The sequence below is a fragment of the Neoarius graeffei genome, chromosome 15 (genome assembly GCF_027579695.1).
Source record: "Neoarius graeffei isolate fNeoGra1 chromosome 15, fNeoGra1.pri, whole genome shotgun sequence".
NCBI classification, from domain to species: Eukaryota; Metazoa; Chordata; class Actinopteri; order Siluriformes; family Ariidae; genus Neoarius; species Neoarius graeffei.
In genome coordinates, this window is record NC_083583.1 from 75,989,362 (window position 1) to 76,015,629 (window position 26,268).

Here is a 26,268-nt window from a genome sequence, read left to right on the forward strand (position 1 = left end):
TACACTGGTGCCAAAACACGGGACACTAGAAAAGAGCCGTTGCCATGGAGTCCTCCCTATTCAGTGAGCTGATTCATGTCCTCGCCACTGCCCAGCAGAACCAGCACCAGGAGTTGGTTGCAATGAGGACAGAGCAGGAGTGGCGCTTTGAGGCTCTGCCCAACAGGATGACCACCAGGCATTCCTGTGTCTCATCAACCCTGCAGGTGCACCTGCCCCGAAGTCCGCGGGATTCCCACATGTCACACTCACAAAAATTGGGCTGCATGATGACTAGGAGGTGTTTACGAACCTGTTCGAATGGTCCACGGAGGCATGGGGGTGGCTGGATGAACAGTGAGTGGCCCACCTGTTAAGGCTCCTGACTAGTGAAGCACAGCTCACAGCTTAGCAACTATCCGCGGAGAACCGGCTGGTGTATGCTGACTTGAAGTGCACAATCCTCCAACGAGTCAGCCGCACCCCAGAGCAACACTGGAAGCACTTCTGTGACCTGACACTGGAGGAGGTCAGCTGACCCTTTGCCTACTGCCAGCAGCTGTGGGACACCTGCCGGTGGTGGCTGAGAGCAAAGGACTGCAATGTTGAGGGAATCATCAATGCAGTGGCACTGAAGCAATTTATCACTTGGCTGCCAAGAGGGACAGTGGAATGGGTCCAGTACCTCCACCCAGTGTCATTGGATCGGGCCATTGAGCTGGCAGAGGACCATTTGACAGTGGTTCTGGTGGCAGGCAGACATCCAGCTTCTCTTGTTCTTCCCCTCCCTCCCGTCCCCTCCCTGCACCATGGAAGCAGGGGCCAATTCCCCTGCAGCCAGCTCCCTGAACCCGTAGTTTCTCTTCCCCATATGTTTCTGTGTCTTCCCTGCAGGTGAGTGCTCCTTGCCCCAGCAGTGCAGAGGTGAGGCCTGGGCTGGTGTGCTGGCACTATGGATAGCCTGGGCACTTCCAGGACCAGTGCCAGGTGGTGGAGGTGGGGGCAATGGTCCAGGTCCCCGATGCACCAGAAGCCACTCCCGATTGAGCTGGAATGTACTGCATACTGGTGAGTGTTCAAGGGGGTACACATCAGGCGTTGATGGATTCAGGTTGTAATCAGACCTCCATCCATCAAAGCCTGATTCAGTGTGGGGCACTGGGGAATGCACGATTGATGAAGGTTAAGTGTGTGCACAGTGATATACACAAATATCTGCTAATGCCCATCACGATTCATTTCCGGGGAGAAAAGCATAATGTAGAGGCTGTGGTTAGTCCAAACCTCATCCATCTGCTGATCTTGGGAACTGATTGGCCAGGGTTTAAAGCATTAATGAAACAGATAGTAATGGGTGGGTCTTGCAGTAGCATGTCACGGGGGAATCCTACAGCAATGTTGGCTGGGGAGGTGGTCTCGGGCATGTCCGTGTCAGCTCCATGTCATGATGCCAGAGAGTGAGGAGAGCTGTCCTCTCTCTCTGGGGAACCCCTTAGAGGATTTGCCATTGGAGCAGGTGTGTGATGAGTCTCTGAGACACGCTTTTGACCAAGTGAGAGTAATTGATAGACAAATCCTCCAGCCTAACATTGCGCTGTCCTTCTTGTACTTTTCTATTATTAAGGATAGGTTGTATCAAGTGATGCAGGACACTCAAATGAAAGAAATTATGACATAATTATTGGTCCTGAAGAGCTGTAGGGAACTTTTATTCCATGCGGCTCATCATAATCTTATGGCTGGGCATTTGGGGCAGGATAAAATACTGAATCGTCTCATGGTCTGGTTCTATTGGCCAGGGATTCATACCAATGTCCACAGGTGGTGTACGGCTCGTCACGAATGCCAGCTGGTGAATCCAGCAGCCACATCAAAAGCACCATTGCACCCCCCCCATTGATCGAGAGCCCCTTCAAAAGAATTGGCATGGATCTCATCGGGTCATTAGATCAATCTGCATGTGGGTATCACTTTGTGTTAGTTATAGTGGATTATGCAACGCGATATTCAGAAGCAGTGCCTCTCTGCAATATCTCCACACAAAGTGTTGTGGAGGCACTCTTCTGCTTTCTCCCAAGTTGGGATTCTGAAAGAAATCCTGACTGATCAAGGCACTATTTTCATGTCACGAACACTGCATGAATTATTGGGGATTAAATCGATCGTACTAGTGTTTATCATCAGCAAACAGATGGGCTGGTCGTACGATTTAATCAAACACTTAAAAATACGATTCATAAGTTTGTTCACGGGGATGCTAAAAATTGGGACAGGTGGCTTGATACCATCGAGAACATCCTGACCAGCTGCATCACCATGTGGTACAGCGCCTGCACCGTGTCCTGCTGCAAGACTTTGCAGCGCATCGTGAGAGCAGCTGAGTGGATCATTGGTGTCTCTCTCCCTTCTCTTATGGATATCTATAACTCCTGCCTCACCTGCAAAGCCATCAGGATTGCAGGTGACCCCACTCACCCATCTCACAGCCTCTTCAGCCTGCTGCCATCGGGGAGGAGACTGCGGAGTCTCCGGGCCAAAACCAGCAGGCTCAAGGACAGTTTCTCTCACCAGGTGATCAGGAGGCTCAACTCCCTCCCTGTTCTGCCCCTCCTCCCCCCTCTGCCCCCTGCCACAGATTCTGCCCACACACACCCCTGCCCCCCTTCAGCATCTGATATCATATCACCCTAACAGTTTCCCCCCCCCAACACACACACACACACACACACACACACACACACACACACACACACACACACACACACACACACCATTCATTCACACACTGAACTCAGGAACTGCACATTTCACTTTACCTTGCTCATTTGCACTATTCTGCACTACCTCACCTTAACAGCTATTAGTTTATTGTTTATACTGCTTATTTCATGTTTACCTGCTATACCTCAAGTGCCCTTGACTGTTTATTTTATGTCCTTTTGCTCCAATTTATATATATATATATATATGTGTGTGTGTGTGTGTATATATATATATATATATATATATATATATATATACAACCCCGATTCCAAAAAAGTTGGGACAAAGTACAAATTGTAAATAAAAACGGAATGCAATAATTTACAAATCTCAAAAACTGATATTGTATTCACAATAGAACATAGACGACATATCAAATGTCGAAAGTGAGACATTTTGAAATTTCATGCCAGATATTGGCTCATTTGAAATTTCATGACAGCAACACATCTCAAAAAAGTTGGGACAGGGGCAATAAGAGGCTGGAAAAGTTAAAGGTACAAAAAAGGAACAGCTGGAGGACCAAATTGCAACTCATTAGGTCAATTGGCAATAGGTCATTAACATGACTGGGTATAAAAAGAGCATCTTGGAGTGGCAGCGGCTCTCAGAAGTAAAGATGGGAAGAGGATCATCAATCCCCCTAATTCTGCGCCGACAAATAGTGGAGCAATATCAGAAAGGAGTTCGACAGTGTAAAATTGCAAAGAGTTTGAACATATCATCGTCTACAGTGCATAATATCATCAAAAGATTCAGAGAATCTGGAAGAATCTCTGTGCGTAAGGGTCAAGGCCGGAAAACCATACTGGGTGCCCGTGATCTTCGGGCCCTTAGACGGCACTGCATCACATACAGGCATGCTTCTGTATTGGAAATCACAAAATGGGCTCAGGAATATTTCCAGAGAACATTATCTGTGAACACAATTCACCGTGCCATCCGCCGTTGCCAGCTAAAACTCTATAGTTCAAAGAAGAAGCCGTATCTAAACATGATCCAGAAGCGCAGACGTCTTCTCTGGGCCAAGGCTCATTTAAAATGGACTGTGGCAAAGTGGAAAACTGTTCTGTGGTCAGACGAATCAAAATTTGAAATTCTTTATGGAAATCAGGGACACCGTGTCACTCGGACTAAAGAGGAGAAGGACGACCCAAGTTGTTATCAGCGCTCAGTTCAGAAGCCTGCATCTCTGATGGTATGGGGTTGCATTAGTGCGTGTGGCATGGGCAGCTTACACATCTGGAAAGACACCATCAATGCTGAAAGGTATATCCAGGTTCTAGAGCAACATATGCTCCCATCCAGACAACGTCTCTTTCAGGGAAGACCTTGCATTTTCCAACATGACAATGCCAAACCACATACTGCATCAATTACAGCATCATGGCTGCGTAGAAGAAGGGTCCGGGTACTGAACTGGCCAGCCTGCAGTCCAGATGTTTCACCCATAGAAAACATTTGGCGCATCATAAAACGGAAGATGCGACAAAAAAGACCTAAGACAGTTGAGCAACTAGAATCCTACATTAGACAAGAATGGGTTAACATTCCTATCCCTAAACTTGAGCAACTTGTCTCCTCAGTCCCCAGACGTTTACAGACTGTTGTAAAGAGAAAAGGGGATGTCTCACAGTGGGAAACATGGCCTTGTCCCAACTTTTTTGAGATGTGTTGTTGTCATGAAATTTAAAATCACCTAATTTTTCTCTTTAAATGATACATTTTCTCAGTTTAAACATTTGATGTGTCATCTATGTTCTATTCTGAATAAAATATGGAATTTTGAAACTTCCACATCATTGCATTCCGTTTTTATTTACAATTTGTACTTTGTCCCAACTTTTTTGGAATCGGGGTTGTATATAGTCTATGTCTATTTCTTATCTAGAGTGTTTATACTGTTTATATTACTTTCAGTTATTCTATTTTTATTTATTGCATTGCCTGTTTGCACCATGGGTCAGAGAGGACTGAAATTTCATCTGTGCTGTATGCCGAGCATGTATAGCATATTTGGCAATAAAGTTGACTTGACTTGTTTGCACTTCAAGTTAAAAATTGCTCGCCAAGTGGCAAGGCCCCTTTGAGGTCACACAGTGAATTGGGGAGGTCAACTACAAGGTAAGCATCTGGATAGGGGTGACATGGACCTCAGAGAACACCATATTGAGACTCCCCCGGGGGTGGTGGTGCACAGCCGCCCGTATCAGCTCCCCGAACACAAGAAAAATGTGGTTCAGGATGAACTTCAGGCTATGCTGAAGATGGGGATAATTGAGGAGTCACACAATGACTGGAGCAGCCTGGTGGTCTTGGTTCCTAAGACCAACAGGTCGGTCCGGTTCTATGTAAACTATAGAAAAGTCAATGCAGTGTCTAAATTGGATGCATATCCGGTGCTTCACATTGATGAACTGCTTGATCGGTTAGGCATGGCTCACTTTTACTCAACACTGGATTTAACAAAGGGATATTGGCAGATTCCCTTGACTCCATTATCCCAGGAAAAAACAGCCTTTTTCACTCTGTTCAGTTTACACCAATTTATCACTGTTCCTTTCAGATTGTTTGTGGCCCCTGCGACATTTCAGTGTCTCATGGAACAAGTCAAGTCAAGTTTATTTGTATAGCGCTTTTAACAATAAACATTGTCGCAAAGCAGCTTTACAGAATTTGAACGACTTAAAACATGAGCTAATTTTATCCCTAATCTATCCCCAATGAGTAAGCCTGCGGCAACGGTGGCAAGGAAAAACTCCCTCAGATGACATGAGGAAGAAACCTCGAGAGGAACCAGACTCAAAAGGGAACCCCATCCTCATTTGGGCAACAACAGACAACATGACTATAACATTAACAGTTTTAACATGAAGACAGTTTCGTTGATGTTGTAACTCTTCATTGATGGAAACTTGAGTGCAAAACTGTTCATGACCAGTGATGCCAGTAACGCGCTACTTAGTAACGCGTTACTGTAGTCGGACTACTTTTTTCAGTAACGAGTAGTCTAACGCAACTACTATTTCAAAACCAGTAGTCAGACTACAGTTACTTATCTAATATTAGATGCGTTACTTTTTTGCATTTCGGGGGGGGAGGCATATTTTATTAGCCTAAATGGCTCATCTTCACTCTGTAGAATACGCCGCTCAACGTGCATTTGTAGCAAATATTCTATCTCATCAGATCTCTGTTCCGCGGCGTGAGAGAGAGTTAGCTGCAACGTTAGTGTGCTATGGAGGAAGAGCGGTTCGCGTTTAGCAGTTGGAAGTACAGCCACTATTTCGATTTTATTTCAGTTAATGATGGTAACATCAGGGTCCGATGCACGCTCTGCCCTGGCGAGAAAGTACTCTCAACTTTCAAAAATACCACGTCTAACCTAAAGAAGCACCTTGATAAACAGCACGCCTCAACAAGCTTAAAGGAGCGAGCACCACCCGCAGCGAAAGAAAAAGACACGGGAGGTCCCAGTCCTAAACAGATGAAGCTTGATTTCGGCGCAAAGCCAACAAGTGGTGTGGAATTGAACCAGTTAGTTGGACGTTATGTGGTTGAAGAGATGCTGCCTGTTAACACAGTCGACTCGCCCTCATTTCGTGCCATCGTTTGTAGGATTCCTACCAGTAAAGGCACTGAGCTGCCTCATAGAACATCCTTTGCTAGCTACCTGGACAGGGAATACTCAACGATGGAGGAAAATCTTAGAGCCGCACTACGTGATGTCGACTTCGTATCAACAACAGCAGATATCTGGACAGCGAATAATAAGAGCTACATGGGGGTCACACTGCACTGGCTTAGTAGAGACACTTTAGAACGAAAAAAGGCCGCGTTGGCGTGTAGGAGAGTACGGGGCAGACACACATATGACGTGATAGGTCAAGAAATTGAAGACATCCACTCGTCGTATGGGATTGTAAATAAAGTCGTTGCAACAGTGACAGATAACGGCTCGAATTTTGTGAAAGCATTTCGAGTTTAGCAGGCTCCATCTGATGACGACGAGATGGAAGAAGAGTCCCTCGATGAAGTCACGTTTGTACCCATGTCAGACCTATTGTCAGCTGAGCAGGAGAGTGATGCTGCTGAGGCCCAGATTGCCCTTCCTCCACACCACAGATGTGCCTCACACACAGTCAACCTCATTACCACAAATGACGTCGACAAATACTTAACATCAATTGCAGACGTCAAGGTTGTGTACAGGAGCAGCACAGCAAAATGCTCTGCTCTGTGGACAAAGGCAAGTAGGTCCAGCACTGCATCAGAGGCAGTGAAGGAGGTGAGCAAGAGGAAGCTCCTAGTCCCAACATTGACAAGGTGGAACTCCTTTTTTGACTCTGTAAAAAGAGTTACAGAAATCCCCATGCATGAGCTGAATACTCTGTGCACCAAGTTGGGAGTAAAATGCTTCAAGGACAAAGAGTACCAGTTCTTACATGAGTATTGCACTGCCACAAAGCCTTTGACTGTTGCACTGGACATTCTACAAGCTGACTGTCCTTATGGGACTTTGCTACCCACATTGGAAGCTCTGATGCAGAGGACCCTTGCCGTGAAAGACACCCTCTCCAGCATGACTGCAGGCCTTCCAGATGCCATAGTGCAGGTATGGTCCATATTTAACCTATCTGAAATTTATTCTACCATACTATTGCTGAATACAGAATATTCATTATGGCAAAACAAGAATAAAATGCAAATTCCAGAAAATAATAAAACAATTAATTTATGGATACTACATGATGTATTGTTAATTCAATTGTTATTTTTATAAGGCTTTGTTGGCATACATGGAATAGAATTCCCTTATTGTCACTATTCACAGACACATATGTTATTGCACATATCCTAAACATAGCAATCTTTTTTTTTTCAGGCAGTGCAGACACGGTTTGCCAATCTCCTGGACGACAGAGGTGCCCTTCTCGCAGCTGTGAGTTGCCCAAAATTCAAGCTGAGATGGCTGAGAGATGCAGATAGGAGGGAGCAAGTGAAACAGCTTCTCCAAGATGAATGCTGCACAATTGCTCCTCCACCACAGAGCTCTGCCAGTGTCGCCAACGCACCTGTCCACCAAGGTGAGGTGGACTTTTTTGATTTTGAGGCAGAGCCAGAGGAGACCTACTCTGCAGAGAAAGAAGTGATGATGTACCTGAGTTCGTCAAATGATCTTCAGGTTCTGCATCAATTTGTCAACATAAAGAGGATCTTCTTGAAGTACAACACACCAACCCCATCCAGTGCTCCTGTGGAGCGTCTGTTTAGTCTGGGGGGCTTGGTGCTCACACCAAGAAGAAACAGACTGTCTGACCAGAGGTTCGAGAAGCTTCTGCTAATGCGGTACAACCACTGGTTTACCGGCCCCAGTCCACAGTTTCTTGCATAAATCCTTGCTTCTCTAATGCGGGACAACTACAGGCTCATTAAGATGATTTTGGTTCTGTCTTGTTTTGTTAAAGCACTCCTTGCTCTAATGCGGGACTACAGGTTCATTAAGATGTTACTGTAATTCATATGGATGATATATGGAGTTAAGAATATTTTATTTTATTTTATTTTTAAGCAAGGCTACTTTCTTTTTTACTTTCTTATAAGAAAAGTTCATTCATTGAGGTGTTGTTAGCTTTTCAGTGCCATAATATTTTATTTTTATGAGAAGAGTTATTTATGTGAAAGTCAATTTTATTTGTATGTTTTATTATCTTTAAACAAGACACTTTATAATTTACATAAAGTCAAGTAAGACTGTCTTATTTTTTATTATATTAAAAAATGTAGGTCAAAGCCTTTTTCAGGAAGTAGTTTTCAAATGTCACTGTCAGTTTTGATTGTTCCAGATGTTTTTGACATTTTGTTGTTTTTGATGTCAATAAAAGTCAGTATTGGCATAACTGGTAGTCATTTTTATGTTGAGGGGGTGGGGGATCAGCCTCTGCTGTAAGTAGGGTGGCCAGATGTCCATCTTTTAGGCCGGACCGTCTATCTTTTCAATGTTTTGCCCAGTCTCAGGGGCAGCATCAAGCCAGACATCTAATTCATTAAAATGCAGGAATTTGCATCTAAAAGTTACAAAATGTATCTGCCCCAGACCCCCCCAACCCCCGTCTCAAAAATGTCTTCCTTTTTGGTGCTAGGCCTATATGCTGCAAGTAACTAAAAGTAATCTAACTTAGTTACTTTCAAAATCAAGTAGTCAGTAACGTAACTAAGTTACTTTTTCAAGCAGTAGTCAGTAGTCAGTAGTCAGATTACTGTTTCAAAGTAACTGTGGCAACACTGTTCATGACAACTGCAGTCCTAAAGTTAGCAAGTCAACTGTAGTTCTCAGCCATAAAAGCATTACTGTAAGAGTCCAGAGCGTCCTCCAGGTGTAACTTTCAACTGTCCTCATGGGGCCATCCTCCACAGGAGCGATGCGATAAGACTCCAACCAGACACAGGGCACCAGGATGGATCAAGCAGGTCTGAACAAATTCTCCATGCCCACAATGTGTATGCAGCGGCCTACTTAGATGATACAATAATTTATAGTAATGATTGGGAGCGGCATCTACAACATCTCAGGGTGGTTCTGAGGTCGCTGAGGCACTGTGCAGTTGGGCGGGTGGAAGTATGGCATCTGGGCTTCCATTTGGGTCATGGGCAGGTGCGTCCCCAAATTGATAAGACTGCAGCAATCATGCCCTGCCCAAGATGTAAGACCAAGAAGGGGATGAAGCAGTTTCTGGGGCTGGCAGGCTATTATAGGCGGTTTGTGCCAAATTTTTTGGATGTCACCTGCCTGCTGACTGAACTCACTATAATGGGAGTGCCAGCTCTGGTCCAGTGGATGGAGCAATGCCAACAAGCCTTTAATTAGGTAAAAGCTGTACTGTATGGGGGGCCACTTTTATAATCCCCTGACTTCTCTCTCCCTTTTGTATTGTAGACTGGCGTGTCGGACAGAGGGCTGGGGGCCGTTTTGTCCCAAACTGTGGAGGGGGAGGAGCACCCCATGTTGTACATCAGCTGCAAGCTCTCCATGTGGGAGATGAAGTTCAACAACATCGAGAAGGAGTGCTTGGCCATCAAGTGGGCAGTCCTCAACCTCTGTAATTACCTGCTGGGATGCCCTTTCACCTTCTGCTCAGATCATGCCCCGCTCCAATGGATCCACCGCATGAAGGATGCAAATGCCCAGATCACCTGTTGGTATCTGGCTCTGCAGCCTTTTAAGTTTGAAGTGATCCACAGGCCAGGGGCACAGATGGTGGTAGCGCACTATCTCTCCCAGCAGGGGGGATTCAGCTGCAGGCCGGATGGCTCCCCAGCCTGAGTTGGGCAGTGGGGGTATGTGGCAGCAGGCGCGTGGTCAAGCGCCGGTTTGTGAATGGAGAGTGAGGCCAGTGAAGGTGAGTGGCAAAGTGGAAGCACCTGTTGTAAATTAATGTGCTATATGTGTGTGTGTTTGTGTGCAGTGAGAAGGAGCAGATAAAAGGGGAGAGGAGCAGAGAGTGAGGCTCCGTTTCCCTGGCTGAAATCACATCTGTGCAGTGGCACACCAAAGTTTATTTTGAAATTGCTGAAAAGCATGTTTTGTGTTGATTAACAGTTAAAAAATAAAAATGAAAGTGACCTTATTCCTGCCTGCCTGTTTCAGTGCCCACTGTACTAGGGAAGCCTAGTACTTGGTTTGAATTAACAGTGTTATTTCTCCACTGAAAGCCAGCAGACAAGATTACCCTCTGTGCATGTCATGGATATGAGTGTGTTTAAGGAAAATACAACTAAACTTGAGGCAGCTTTTAATCATTTTGACTGCAGTTCAGCCAAAGTAGGTGTCCCATGGGCTTGCGTTCAGCTATGTGATGGTGCTGAATTCAGCCCAAGCATTGCAACAGTTACTCAGATACAAGGTTTGCCTGCCTCATGTTATCTGGCAGGGCAACAGAACAACATCCTGTACACATGATCATGTGTACTGTTTTTGGTATGTTTTTTTTGCATGGAGTTGAGTGTGTAAAAATTGAAGCTTACCTTTTTTACATGTCAACTATGTGGTGGTAATTACATCTGCATGATTAACTGTGGTAAGTAGTCAGTATGATGAAACAAAGTGGCAGCCCACTCCCTTCACCCACATGACCCTGGGCGATAATAGGTTGATACTAATGGAGATGGCAAGCCAAAAAGCCCAACATTTGTCAACTATGTGACGTCAATCTAATTGAAGGTAGATTTAGCATTGCCACTGCTGCTGGATACTGCAGTGCAGGCTACAATTCCATCAACAGTGTCTACTGATGAAGCCAAATTCTAGACAACAAGCCATTTGAAAAGAGGGGGTGCACAAAAAGTAACAGGCCTAGCTTAGTTATTATTAGCTTAACCCTCTGGGGTTGAGAGCTTCACTGGCGAACCTCGGCAGGTTTAGAATGAGTAGGTCACGTATTTAGATAAATATCTTTGCAAGTATTTCATCATGCAAGCATGATAAACATATTGGCAAACTTTATACTTTACACTTTCCTATGTGCCGACTGCCAAATAATATTATGGTTTTTAAATTTCCTAAATTAGATGAAACATAAAACTTGTCACCTTCCTCAGTCACACTGATGCTGGAGTGCTGAGCGTATTTGGAGGTAAAATTTGTTATGAGATGGCACGCAGATTTTATGCGCTTCGGGTGATTCAGGACAGTGATTCAATTCATGATTTATTTCATGATTACATTTCATTATTCAGGACAGTGAATCAATTTATAACTCAGGATAGAGATTGAGTTCAATCTTGAGAACTGTGATGTGCTGCCTTTTTATTTTTTACTTCGACTCGATCCAGCCAAAGATCAGCTTGAGTGAGTGTAAATATTTCTTCTCTGTATTCTGAGCAGATTGGTTGATATGCGTGCGCTGTAGTGCATACACAGGAAAAATGACTGAGCAATTTTTCTAGAGTTAAAAGTATTTTCCTCAAAAATAGTTAATTTTGCTCGATTTTAAATTTAGAGTAAAATTTGGAGCGGGAGCAAAATTACAGAGTAATTGTGTAACAGAGTTGGTTGTGGCTCTGAACTGAATAAAATAGTACAAGAGTTAATTTCAAGACCCACTGAAAAGAGTCAAATGCCAAAATAAAGTCAAATACCAGATAAATGAAGCTGTTGTAAAAAGCAGTTTTAGAACTGTGTTAGAATGTGTGAAAAAACATTACCTTACCCATTGTGACTTGACCTGATCTGATTAAGAGTTAATCAGATGGGATTAAGAGTTGGCAGTGGGAGGGGTTTTCACTCTTCTCATTGGAATGGAATGGAATTTTTACCCTTTTCATTGAATACCCCTCCCACTGCCAACCCTTTATCCCAAAACAATAGGACATACATTTTTTGATGGCCAGTTAATTGTCCAAATCAATGGAGCATATTTAGGTTTTTGTGCTTGATCCATTCCTAAGACTGAACAGAATCACCTCAAGTGACCAAAATGGTTCAACAGAATGGGTAAGGTCATGATTTTTTCACACATTCCAACACAGTTCTAAAACCACCTTTTACATCTTCATTTATCTGTTATTTTTTTAAAAGCACAATCATGACATACATACTACATATATATTATTCTAGCTGACCTTGTGCTGAATACAAAAAAGTCATATGACTGAAAATACTGCTTAGATTTGTTGAAATTGACAACAAAATCAAAGCATACCAAAATCATTAGAGTGCCAGAAAATACCCTCAGACCCCAGATGGTTAAATATTTTGACTACATTTAGTACGAAATTAAGATAAAATGTTACAAGTTAGTATTTTCTGTCATTCATACTAAATACTTAAGGATTACAGCCACCAGGATTGTATTACAGGAATAGATAATAGCGGATCTATCTGTCACGTAGTTGACATCTCATGAGTGTGGTACATACCTCTGAATGCTATATCCAACTCACTGTCTCCAGATAGCAGTTTGGATTATTATTATTATTATTATTATTATTATTATTATTATTGTTCATCCATCCATTATCTGTAGCCGCTTATCCTGTCCTACAGGGTTGCAGGCAAGCTGGAGCCTTTCCCAGCTGACTATGGGAGAGAGGCAGGGTACACCCTGGACAAGTCGCCAGGTCATCGCTGGGCTAACACATAGAGACACACAACCATTCACACTCACATTCACACCTACGGTCAATTTAGAGCCACCAATTAGCCTAACCTGCATGTCTTTGGACTGTGGGGGAAACCGGAGCACCTGGAGGAAACCCATGCAGACACGGGGAGAACATGCAAACTCCACACAGAAAGGCCCTCATTGGATGCTGGACTCGAGCCCAGGACTTTCTTGCTGTGAGGCGACAGTACTAACCACTACACCACCATGCCACCCTTTATTATTATTATTATTATTATTATCATCCATCCATCCATCCATCCATCCATCCATCCATTATCTGTAGCTGCTTATCCTGTTCTACAGGGTCACAGGTGAGCTGCAGCCTATCCCAGCTGACTATGGGAGAGAAGTGGGGTACACCCTGGACAAGTTGCCAGGTTATTGCAGGGCTGACACAGAGACAAACAACCATTCACACTCACATTCACACCTATGGTCAATTTAGAGCCACCAATTAGCCTAACCTGCATGTCTTTGGACTGTGGGGGAAACCGGAGCATCCAGAGGAAACCCACGCGGACACGGGGAGAACATGCAAACTCCACACAGAAAGGCCCTCATTGGCCGCTGGGCTCGAACCCAGGACCTTCTTGCTGTGATGCGACAGTACTAACCACTACACCATCATGCCATGCTTTTTTATTATTATTATTATTATTATTATTATTATTACTACTGAGCTGATCCCCTGCATCTCTAAGGGACAAAGCTTTCACTCCTGGGAGCTTTCAACACACTTCCCTGATCAAGATACTCACAACCCACACAAACTGGCTCACCTCACGAGGCAATTAAAAAGAATAAAAGGCACCTTTAGCACCTCACTCCTGTTGTCCACATATTTGTGTCATATCCCACTACTAGGAGCACTACATCTTCCATTGCCAATGTGCTGTTGTCTGCATTCTTGGGTATGGATGCCCTTTGTTTTCTCTCAAATCCTCCAGAGCTATCAGTGTTCACAAACCTGGAATGTATCATTCATGTGTCACTGTCCTCACCCTAGACAATTTAGGACCAAATGTTTTTGAAAGTCTCCTGCTAGCTATTGTCAAGTCAATTTATTTGTGTACCACTTTTAACAATAGCCATTATCGCAAAGCAGCTTTACAGAAAAATAAAGACTTTAAACATATGAACTAATAATTTTATCTGCAATTAATTTCTCACTCATCTAATTATCTCTAGCCACTTTATCCTGTTCTACAGGGTCGCAGGCAAGCTGGAGCCTATCCCAGCTAACTACGGGTGAAAGGCAGGGTACACCCTGGACAAGTTGCCAGGTCATCACAGGGCTGACACATAGACACAGACAACCATTCACACTCACATTCACACCTACGGTCAATTTAGAGTCGCCAGTTAACCTAACCTGCATGTCTTTGGACTGTGGGGGAAACCGGAGCACCCGGAGGAAGCCCACACGGACATGGGGAGAACATGCAAACTCTGCACAGAAAGGCCCCACGGGGCTCGAACCCGGACCTTCTTGCTGTGAGGCAACAGCGCTAACCACTACACCACCATGCCACCCCTGCAATAAATTTATTTACTCCTATTTATTTATCACTAGGTGTGCTACACTTGTGGAGAATGCAGACAGTTGACAGACCCCAGCACCCTGGCCATGGACACAGTCATGAGATACATCAACAATATCACTGTGCAGCATGGGCAGCTGTTTCAGGAGCTTACACACCATCATCCAGGAGCTGTTAAACCTAAAACATATGCTGCCCACAGATATGGTCCCCCTCCACAACCCTGCCTGAAATGTCCAACCCTGAGATGCTCACCAAAGTCAAAGTGGACAATGACATCGAGGTATTCCTGGGGACCTTTGAGAGGGTCACAGAAAGAGAAGGCTGATGACTCCAGGAGTGGGCTCATATCTTTGCCCCACTCCTCACTGGTGAAGCACAATGGGCCTACCATGCCCTCCCACTGGCCAAAGCTGAGGAGTACACTATCCTCAAGGAAGAGATCCTGGCCCACTGCAGGCTCTCCCCTACCTGAGCTGCATCTGAGCTTCACCACTGGAGTTACAGGCTGGGCCAAGAGCCTGGAACACAGATGGACAGCCTCCTGTGGATCACTTGGAGATGACACCAACCAGACTGGCTAACCTTTACAGAAACCATAGAGTGGTTTGCCCTTGTTCACTTCTTGCAGGGCCTGCTGGGTGAATAGAGCAGAGCTGTGGGGATGAAAGTGGCCTGAACACCCAAGGACATCATCTCCATGCTGGAGACCCTAGCCACCCTGGAGATGGGGAGGGGGGAGAAGAGGACCTCAATCCAGCATAAGCCCCACCATCGATTCACCCACAGTCACGGGGTGCCTCAAAGTGCACAGAAGGACCCTCTGCTGTAGCCCTTACCTTGGGACAAGCCAATGCCCACAGACCTGAAGCACCACATTCCAGCTAGGCCCCTTCAAGCCCTGGTTGGCGAGGTGCACCCTCTGGCTGAACAGCACCCTCATGCCCACACTGTTGGATTCAGGAAACAGTATTACCCTGGCTCATCCCTCAGTCCTGACTCAGACCTCCCCACCCCATGGAAGCCTGGCTGTCACCTGTATACTTTGGGATGTAATAGAGGTCCCTGCTGCAGAGGTCAAGATAGGAGGACAAAGAGGTGAGTGGTCAGTAATAGTCGGTCTAATCTCTGATCTCACTGTGCCTCTCATTATAGGCAGAGACTGGCTGGGATTTCCTGCTTCTATGTGTTCCCCAGAAAGGAAGAAAAAAAGGAGGAACTCCAGAAGGTCATAGCAGCCACAGCAGCAACAGCATGCCCTGCTAGCCAGCCCTGGGACTGCACTCCTGGCTGAGCAAGATGCAGCAGCTGCAGAAAGTGGAGTTGAAGGTGAGCCATACCTACCCATTTACCCACTCTCTACCTTGTCTCAGCAGGCTGCAAAGGAGGGGACCTTCAGAAAGGAGCAAAAGGAGGATGACTGGCTGAAGCAAAGCTGGGGCCAGGTACTACAGTTCGATGGGGAGATCCTGCACCCAACCAGGAGCTACTCTTGGCTGACTTCCTGGTGAGGAGAGGACTGCTGTACTACCACTGCAATGGCTGGGGCAAGCTCTGTGACCTCATCATCCCCAGGTTCAAAATCAACTCCATTATGCACCTGGCCTATGCCCACCCACTAGGCCTGAGCCTGGGACCCCAGAACATACTGGAGAAGATCTGGGACTGGTTTCACTGTCCAGGAATGGTGGCTGAGGTCTGCAACATCTGCCAGTGGTGCCTGCAGTGCCAGCAGACATCCCCTTACAGGCTAGCACTGGCCCCACTGATACTTCAGCCCATCGTTGGGGTCCCCTTTGAGCAGGTGAGCATGGATCTCATAGGGCTGCTGCCTAACTCCTGCTGGGGCCATGAGTACATCTTGGTGATTGGTGACTATGCCACCCAATACCCAGAAGCTGTCCCTCTTTGCAAGGCCACATTAAAAAAAAAAATTGCCAAGGAACTGATGCTCCTCTTCAGCTGGGTCAGAATCCCCAAGGACCTGTTCATGGACCATGGCACCCCCTTCATCTCCAAACTCTTGGTGGACCACTGTTGGCTACTGCAGGTCAAACATTTTAAGAGTAAAGGACTGGAAACCAGAGGTTTAAGCTGTGGTACATGAAGGGTGGGGTGAACACATTGCATGGTGAGTGGTAATGCCAGTCTAATGGAACATGGGTTGATTACCTTCTTGATGAGGAAGGGCCCAAGGAACCTGGGTGCCAGCTTGCGAGAGACGGTCCTAAGTGGCAGGTGGCGTGTGGAGAGCATAACTCGTTGACCCACTCGGTGGTGGTGGTGGGGCCTTGGAGCAATGTTTGTCGGCCTGCTTCTTGGATGCAAATATGGAGCGAATGAGTCTTCTCCAGGCCAATGCCCACATTCTCCTGCAGCGGTGTATAAAGGCCTGGGCTGATGGTATGGCAACCTCTTCCTCCTGGCTGGGTAACAGTGGTGGTTGGTACCCTAGTGAGCACTGGAATGGAGAGAGACCTGTGGCAGAGGAAGGGAGAGTGTTATGTGCGTATTCAATCCAAGGTAGGTAGTTGCTCCAAGAACTGGCATCCCTGGACGCCATGCACCTGAGTGCAACCTCCAAAGCCTGGTTAGCCCATTCTGCCTGGCCATTGGTCTGTGGGTGGAAGCCTGAGGAGAGACTACAGGTGGCCCCGATGAGTTTTCAGAAGGCTCTCCAGAACTGTGCAGTGAACTGAGGACCCTGATCAGAAACTATGTTGGTAGGCAGACCATGTAGGCAGAAAACGTGGTGGACAAGTAGTTCTGTGGTTTCTTTGGCTGAGGGGAGCTTGGGCAGAGGAATGAAATGGACTGTCTTAGAAAAATGATCAATGACAGTGAGGATGCATGTGTTGCCACCTGAGTTAGGGAGTCCTGTGATGAAGTCCAGGGTGATGTGAGACCAAGGTTGATGTGGAGTAGGAAGGGGTCTTAGTAAGCCAGCAGGGGGTCGATTAGCTGTCTTGTTCTGGGAGCATGTGTTGCAGGCTGCCACGAACTCCTGGACGTCCTCCTTGATGGATGGCCACCAAAAGTGCTACTGGATGAGAGCCAGGGTTCAGGCAGCTCCCAGATGACAGGCCAGCTTGGAACCGTGACCCCACTGCAACACCTGAGTTCACACATGACAGGGAACAAACAAATGGTTATGAGGAATATTATTGGAGTTACCTTCACTGGGGTCCTGCTCCAGGGCCTTTTGCACGAGCATCTCAACTTCTAGAATAGCAGCTCCCACCAGGCAGCATGGAGGAAGGATAGTCTCAGGTGGCTTGGACTCCTCTTGGTGGGAAGAGAACATCCTGGACAGGGCGTCAGGTTTGCCATTCTTGGAGCTTGGGCAGTAGGAGAGCGTGAAGTTGAATCAGGAGAAGAAGAGAGACCAACAGGCTTGAAAAGAGTTGAGATGTTTGGCAGACTTGAGGTACTCCAGTTTTCATGGTCGGTCCAGACTAGGAACAGGAGGTCAGACCCCTGGAGCCAGTGCCTCCACTCCTCCAAGGCTAGTTTCACGGTCAGTAGTTCTCGGTTGCTGATGTCGTAGTTTCGTTCAGCTGAGGATAGCCGGCAGGAGAAGAAGGAGCATGGGTGGACCTTGTTGTCATTGGCCCTCTGGGATAGGATGGCTCAGACCCCTGACTCAGAAGTGTTGACCTTGACGATAAACTGCTTGGTAGAATCGGGTATGGTGAGAATGGGTGCTGTGGTAAACCTGTGCTTGAGACTGGAAAAGGCTTTCTCTGCTTCCTCCCCCCACTTGAACTTGGTCTTGGTCAAGGTCAGGGCTGAGAGAGGTCTGGCCACCGTGCTGAAGTTGTGGATGAAATGCCTGTAAAAGTTGGTGAACCCCAGGAAGCGCTGGAGCTCTTGTCTCGAAGATGGGGTGGGCCAGTCAGTGACTGCCGCCAGCTTGAGGGGGTCCATCTGGATCTTGGCTGGTGAAATGATGAACCCCAGGAACGAGACAGAGCCTTGGTGGAACTCGCTCTTCTCTGCCTTAATGAACAGCTTATTCTCCAGCAGGAGTTGAAGAACCTGCCAGACGTGACCCCAATGTTCCTCCAGGGAGCGAGAGAAACTCAAGATATTGTCCAGGTAAACAAAGACAAAGGTATTAAGAAAGTCCCTCAAGACATCATTAACCAATGCCTGGAATACTGTGGGCGTGTTAGTCAGGCCGAAAGGGACTATGAGGTACTCATAGTGGCCTGTGGTGGTGTTGAAGGCCGTCTTCCACTCGCCCCCTTCCCTGATCCTAACTAGGTGATAGGCGTTGCGTAAGTCCAGTTTAGTGAACACCTTAGCTTGAGACCTTGATAGTCAATGCAGGGGTGGAGCGACTTGTCTTTCTTCTCCACAAAGAAGAATCCCACCCCTGCTGGGGAGGAGGAAGGCCAGATGATCCCAACTGCCAGAGACTCAGTGATGTATTTCTCCATGGCTTGTCTCTCGGTGGGGGAGAGTAGAGATGTCCCTTGGGTGGCACCATCCCTGGCAGGAGGTTGATACCGCAGTCATAGGGCCTATGAGGGGGAAGGGACACTGCTCAGGTCTTACTGAAGACAGGCTTGAGGTCCAGATATTCTGGAGGCACATGAGAAAGGTCAGGAAACTCGCTGGCTGAGGGCTGAGGTGGTTTGGCGGGCGGCAGAGCAGAGTACAGGCAGGAGGCAAGGCAGGAAGGACTCCAGCCTAAGATGGTGTGGTCAGTCCAGTTTAAGTGGGGGTTGTGCTGCATCAACCAGGGTAATCCAAGAATAATGGGAACGTGAGGGTTGTTCATGACGTGAAGTTGTATAGTTTTGGAGTGACTGCCTGAAATCCTTAGGGTGAGTGGGGTGGTGAGCTGAGTGATGGTGGTCAAGCCAGTGCCACTGAATGTCAGGACAATGAGAGGGACCTCGAGGGTGAGTAACAGGATTCCGAGATCCTTGGCGGTGGTGGAGCAGATCAGGTTCCTGTCCGCCCCCGAGTTGACGAACGCCTGAAGACAGTGATGCCAATTGTTGAGAGTGATGATGATGGGGAGCAACGGTCGGTCGGCAGGAGACTGGTTCCAAGCATTGCCCACCAGGGCCCCTTGATTCATTGGTGGGCTTGTCCTTTTAGCGGGCAGGCTTGGCAGATGTGTCCCTGCTGACCACAGTAGAAACAAGCCCCTGTGCTCTGTCAGCAAAGTCGTTCCTCCGCTGATACCCATACCCAATCTACCTGTATGGGTTCAACAGACAAGGCAGGTGGTGGAGAGGGGTTGAAGTTGCGGCGGCTCCGCTCTCTCCTCCGTTGTTGGACCCGTGCGTCAATATGATTGGCAAGGTCCATCAGGCTGGAAAGGTCCAACGGCAGTTCCTGCGAGACGAGTTCATCCTTGATGACGTCAGATAAGCCATGTAGGAACATGTCAACCAGGGCACCCTCGTTCCAACCGCATGATGCTGCCAACGTCCGGAACTCAATGGCATAATCTGAGGTAGATCGGGACCTCTGCCGCAGCTCCATGAGCTCTCTTGCTGCCTCCTGGCCAGACAGAGAACAGTCGAATGTTCGCCTCATTTCCTCAGAGAATTCCTTGAAGCTGGAACAACATGGTGCATTGGTATCCCAGACCGCTGTCCCCCATTCCCTGGCCTTGATGGTGAGGAGCGTGATGGTATAGGCTACCCGGGAGCATTCTGTGGGGAAAGCCAGAGGTTGAAGCTCCAAGATCAGCGAACACTGTGACAAAAAAAGATCTGCAGGTACCTGGTTCTCCACTGTAGGGCTGAGGCGAAGGGAGTCTTGGTTCGTGGAAAGTGGCAGTGGCAGGACGTGAAGAAAGAGATGGCTGGGCAGGGGTAGGCACGGCTTGGGAGTGCTGGTGTTGTGTGGCTAGGAGGTTGAGTGAGTCGGACAGGGTGGCCAGGTTCTGAGTGATCTGCCTGAGTTCCTGTTGGTGGGTCCTGAGGAGGGCTCCTTGCTGCTGCATAACCGTTCTCAGATGGTTATGTTCCGCTGGATCCACGTTGGCCAGAACATACTGTTATCGGTGGTGAGATGTGGTGAGTTAGGATCCAATAGCAGAACACAAACCAGAAAATCCAATGAATAAAAAATGATTTAATTAAGGTACAAAAAGAGTCAATGAACAAAAATAGCAAAAATAATCCAGACAACAATGAGGTAGACAAAGACAAACTGCTAATATGAAAAAAAACATGAAAAATAGTTCTGACAAAAACTGGAGACAAAAAAACGTAGTGCAAAAAACATGACAAACTGACAAAACGTGAGTGCAACGAACTGTGGCTAAGACTAGGCAAAACAGAGAGCAAAAATCCAGGAAGCTGGGTATCGTGGCTCAGGTGGATAAGGCGCCATACCATAAATCCAGGGACCCGGGTTCGATTCCAACCTGAGGTCATTTCCTGATCCCTCCCCATCTCTCTCTCCCACTCATTTCCTGTCTCTACACTGTCCTATCCAATAAAGGTGAAAAAAAGCCCCCAAAAAAATCCAGGAAGCAAAAAAATGTCACAGAGACAACGTGAGAAACAGACAAGACGTTCTGGCAAAGTCCCCTTCTGAGAACGGCCTATTTATGCAGAGCAGACCAGGAAGTGAATGCCGGCAAGATGGAAGTCCCGTCCTGGACCCGGATTGCGCTGAACTGGGAGATATGGCCCTTTTCCACTACCCTTTTTCAGCTCGCTTCAGCCCGACACAGCTCGCATTTCGACTATCTCAGAGCAGCACGACTCAGCTCGCTTCAGCCCTGCTTAGCACCCAAAACTCACACGGTTTTGGAGTAGGGCTGAAGCGAGCCAAACCGAGCCGAGCGGGGCTAGGGGCGTGAGGAGACACTCCCCTGTGCACTGATTGGTGAGGAGGAGTGTCCTCACACGCCCACACACGCCCCGCGAGCACGCTGGGATCTGTAAACACTGTAAACCCGGAAGAAGAAGAATTACGAATTACGAGAATTTCTGAAGCTTTATGCGCCTCGCCTCATCTATACGCTCTTGCCAGTATCTGTTGGCGTTGTCGGTGACAACAAGCCACAGCACCAAGACCAGCAACACTAACGACTCCATGTCCTCCATGTTCATTGTTTACTATCTGGGTCATGAGACTACCGCTTAAAAGGTCACTGATGTCACTGTTTGTGCCACCTAACGACATCACGTGACATCCACCCACTTTCGCTAACTCCACCCAATGTGTCCACCCACTTCCAGCCAGCACGGTTCAGCGTGGTTGTAGTCGAAATGCAACTCCAACAGCCCCACTCAGCTCGACTCAGCATGGCACGGCTCAGCCCAACTCAGCCGCGTTTGTAGTGGAAAAGCGGCAATAGTAAATCTCCGGAGTGGAAGTCCGGGGCGGATCATGACATCATGGAGAGGTTCAACCAAACCCTCAAGGGCATGCTGAAGAGGGTGGTAGATGAAGATGGGTGAAACTAGGACCTACTCCTCCCCGACATCCTCTTCACTGTGCAAGGGACTCCTCAGGCCTCTACATGATTCACACCATTCGAGCTCCTGTTTGGCTGATGGTAGGGGCCTCTTGGACACCATTAGGGAAGCCTGGGAGGAGCAGCTATCCTCATTCCACTCCCTTGTTGACCATGTCCTAGAAATGCAAGAGTGGATTGAGTGGGTGGTCCCCATAACACATGTGAGCTGCCCAGAGGGAGCAGCAATGGGTCTACAACTGGCTGGCCCAAACACAAGAGTTTCAGCCTGGTGACCATGTGCTCCTGCTCCTCTCAAATGTGAGATGTGAGTTCCTTACTCATTTGCAAGGCCCCTCCATCATTCAGGAGTGAGTAGATCCAGTGAACTAGTGCCTGCAGCAGCCAGGTAAGAGAGCTCTCACCCAACTGTACCATATAAATTTACTAAAATGTTAGATTGAACCAATGCCAGCACTCTCAGCATTTTCTGCTTCCTCACCAGGACTGGCTAAGTCAGAGCAAGTCCACAAGGGGGAGAAACTAACCCCTACCTGACTGCAGGAGCTGTGCAAGTTGGAGGATCAGATCAGGGACATGTTATCTGTGGAACCCAGGCTGACCCACCTCCTGCAACATGACATTAAGACTCCCACAGGAGAAATTATCCAAGAGCAACCCCACAGAGTCCCCAAGACCCATCATCACCCTTTTTTTATTTTCCCCATTCCTTTTAATGGGTATGAGAAAGGCACTATATAAATTATTATTATTATTATTGGCAGCATGGTGGTGTAGTGGTTAGCGCTGTCGCATCACAGCAAGAAGGTCTGGGTTCGAGCCCCGTGGCCGGCGAGGGCCTTTCTGTGTGGAGTTTGCATGTTGTCCGCGTGGGTTTCCTCTGGGTGCTCCGGTTTCCCCCACAGTCCAAAGACATGCAGGTAAGGTTAACTGGTGACTCTAAATTGACCGTAGGTGTGAGTGTGAATGATTGTCTGTGTCTATGTGTCAGCCCTGTGATGGCCTGGCGACTTGTCCAGGGTGTACCCCGCCTTTTGCCCATAGTCAGCTGGGATAGGCTCCAGCTTGCCTGCGACCCTGTAGAAGGATAAAGTGGCTAGATATAATGAGATGAGATTATTATTATTATTATTATTATTATTATTATTATTATTATTATTATCAAGCTATAGAAGTGGAGGTAGCCAGGATTCTACAGGAGGGCATTATCAAAGAATCCACCAGCCCCTGGTCCAGCCCCATTGTCATTATCTCCAAACCTGACAGAAGCCTCTAGCTCTATAACGACTTCCAGAGGTTAAATGCAGTATCAGAGTTCAACAGCTACCCCCTGCCATGAGTGGATAACCTTATAGAGTGCCTAGGGTGGACCTGGTTTATCTCCACCCTCGACCTAACAAAAGGATACTGGCAAGTAGCCCTCTCCAGGGAGGCATGTCCCAAGATGTCCTTTAGCACCAACTCTGTATACTGGCAATACCAGGTCCTTCCCTTTGGGCTTCATGGAGTGCCCACAACATTCCAGAAGCTAATGGACATCATCCTGAGACCCCACCACCCCTATGCCACAGCCTACTTGGACAATTTGGCCATCCACTCCCATAACTCACATGACTCTACAACATGGAACTGACAGCAAACTCAAAACAGATGCCACCTGAGGCTGACTGAGGTACAGTATCTGGGTTACTGCATCAGCTAGGGCCACCTGAAACCTCAAATAATGAAAACCAAAGCCATCTGCAATTATCTGCATCCTACCACCAAGAAACAGATATGTGCCTTTCTGGGGCTGGCCAGCTACTATTGGTACTTTGTGCCTAACTTTGCCTCTACAGCTTTCCCTTTCTCAGATCCTACCAGGAAGGGAGAGCCTGACAAAGTGTGCTGGACAACCGCCCCCACCCCCAACTGAGGAGGTGTTCCAGACCCTCAAAACCACTCTCACCAGTGCTCTGGTCCTGAGGAGCCTTGACTTCCAGTGGTGCTCCCTGGTACACACAGATGCATCTGAGACTGGCCTAGAAGCCGTGCTGTCTCTAGAATTTGAAGGAGAGGAGCGCCTAATCTACATCAGCCAAAAGCTGATGCCCACAGAACAAAGGTATGAAGCAGTGGATCGAGAAGCCCTGACCATCAAGTGGGCTGTAGAGCAGCTCTGATACTATCTGACAGGCAGGCATTTCACCCTCATCACAGACCATGACCCACTTCAGTGAATGGTCAAAGAGAAAAACTAACCCTTTGGTTTTTCTCTCTTCAGAGCTTATTTTTCCAGCCACAACACCAGGCAGGAGCCCACAATAGCAATGGTGAGGGCCTCTCCTGATGGCACGTGCACAGAGCTGGGGGGGGGGGGGGGGCAATGTAACAATGGCAGGCTACCAGCTTTCTTCACTCTCTCTCTCTCTCTCTCTCTCTCTCTCCAGATGTTCCTCGCATTGCCGCCACCATGGTGCTGAAAAGACTGCACCCCACTCTCCCTGCTCAGCAGTAGTTGGTCCTGCACCACAGGCAGAAGACAGCACCTAGCATGCACATGAGAGGAAGAGTAGATTAATGCAGCATGACTGGCAGCACAGTGCATGTATTCACCCTCTACAAGACACCAAGAGGGTATATAAGGGCCACACACTGTGCACACTGAGTATGGTACGTCTCTCTGAATGCTATATCTAACCCACCGGATCTCTTATCTCAAGATACCAGTTCAGATGATGCACTGCCTTCCTGGAAGGATTATGAAGCTGATCCTTTACATCTCTAAGGGACAATGCTTTCATGCCACACACCTTGGGTGCTTTCAACACACTTACCCCACTAAGAACCTCACAACACACACCAACTGGGTCACCTCACAAGGCAATTAAAAAGAATAAAGGGTAATATTTTTGCATCTTACTCCTGTTGTCCACATGTATTGTCACATCATGCCACTCAGAGCGCTACACCCTCCATTGCCAATGTGCTACTGTCTGCATTCTTGCCTAAATTTTGCTCTGGTTCACAAGACAGGAGTATGCATACCCTTTGGTTTCCCTCAAATCCACCAGAGCTATCAGTGCTCACAAACCTGGAATACGTGACACATGCCACTGTCCACACCCGAGACAATTTGGTACCAAAATTTTTTTAAAGTCTTTTGATGGCTATTGTCAAGTCAGATCAAGTCAAGTATAGCACTTTTAACAACAGACATTGTCACAAAGCAGTTTCACAGAAAACATAAAGCTTCACAGACTTTAAGCATATGAACTAATAATTTTATACCCAATACATTTATTTATCCCCAATGAACAAGGCTGAGGTGAAAGTGGCAAGGAAAAACTTCCTCAGATGAAGTGAAAAAGAAACTTTAGAGGAACCAGACTAAAAAGGGAACCCATTCTTATTTGTTATCTATGATAACATAGTGTGATTATATATAACTTGCTTTTATAACTGTCTTACATAGTCACAAAGTACAATTGTGTAACCAGGAAATTCATTATAATTTTAACATGAAGTCTATTGTGTTGAAGTTATCAACTGTTTATTGATGTTCAAGTTCAGTTCAAGACTTTATGACAACCACAGTCTTAAAGTTATCATCATGATAATTGTAGTCCTCAGCCATCGTAACAAAATTGTAAGTGTCCAGAGCCATCTTCTAAGTGTATCTTAAGACTGTCCATATGAATTCATCCTCCACAGGAGCAATGTGATCAGAACCTCAGCCAGAAATAGGGCAGCAGGATGGATTGGGCAGGTCCGAACAGCAGGAGAGGCCAGCATCACTGGTATCTCATGACTGATGTATAACTCAACAGACAGAGACAGACAGAGAGAGAACACACAGGTTGTCAGGTATGCCAGTTATCACCTAATGGGTAAGAACAGTATGCACTGTGTGCTGACTGCAAGCAGGGACTCCAGCAAGACTAACTATGACAGCATAACAAAAAGGGAGTGCCAGAAGGTAATGCATACATGAGGGAGCCCTGGAACATAAAGCAGCCAGCCACTCCACTGTCAACAAACATGTGAATGCATAAGAGTGGGGGTCACAGCATCCATATATCCTAGTTTACCAAAACACTGTATGCCTGAGGACACTCCAGATCTGCTCCTTTGCCTAAAAAAAACTATTAACAAAAGGTTAACTAAACACGTGTTTTCAGCCTAGACTTAAACATTGAGACGGTGTCTGTGTCCTGAACACTATTTGAAAGACTGTTCCATAACTGTGGGGCTTTGTAAGAAAAGGCTCTGCCCCCTGATGTAACCTTTTTGAGGTACCAACAGATAGCCTGCACCTTTTGTTCTAAGTAGGCACGGTGGGTCATAAAAGACCAGAAATTTGCTCAGGTATTGTGGCACAAGA

The 26,268-nt window shown here is 46.9% G+C and overlaps 1 pseudogene; it reads left to right on the forward strand.

Moving 5' to 3' along the window:
* The first annotated feature begins 15,748 nt into the window (after positions 1-15,748).
* Positions 15,749-26,268, forward strand: part of LOC132899071 (uncharacterized) — a 31,083-nt pseudogene continuing 20,563 nt past the window's right edge.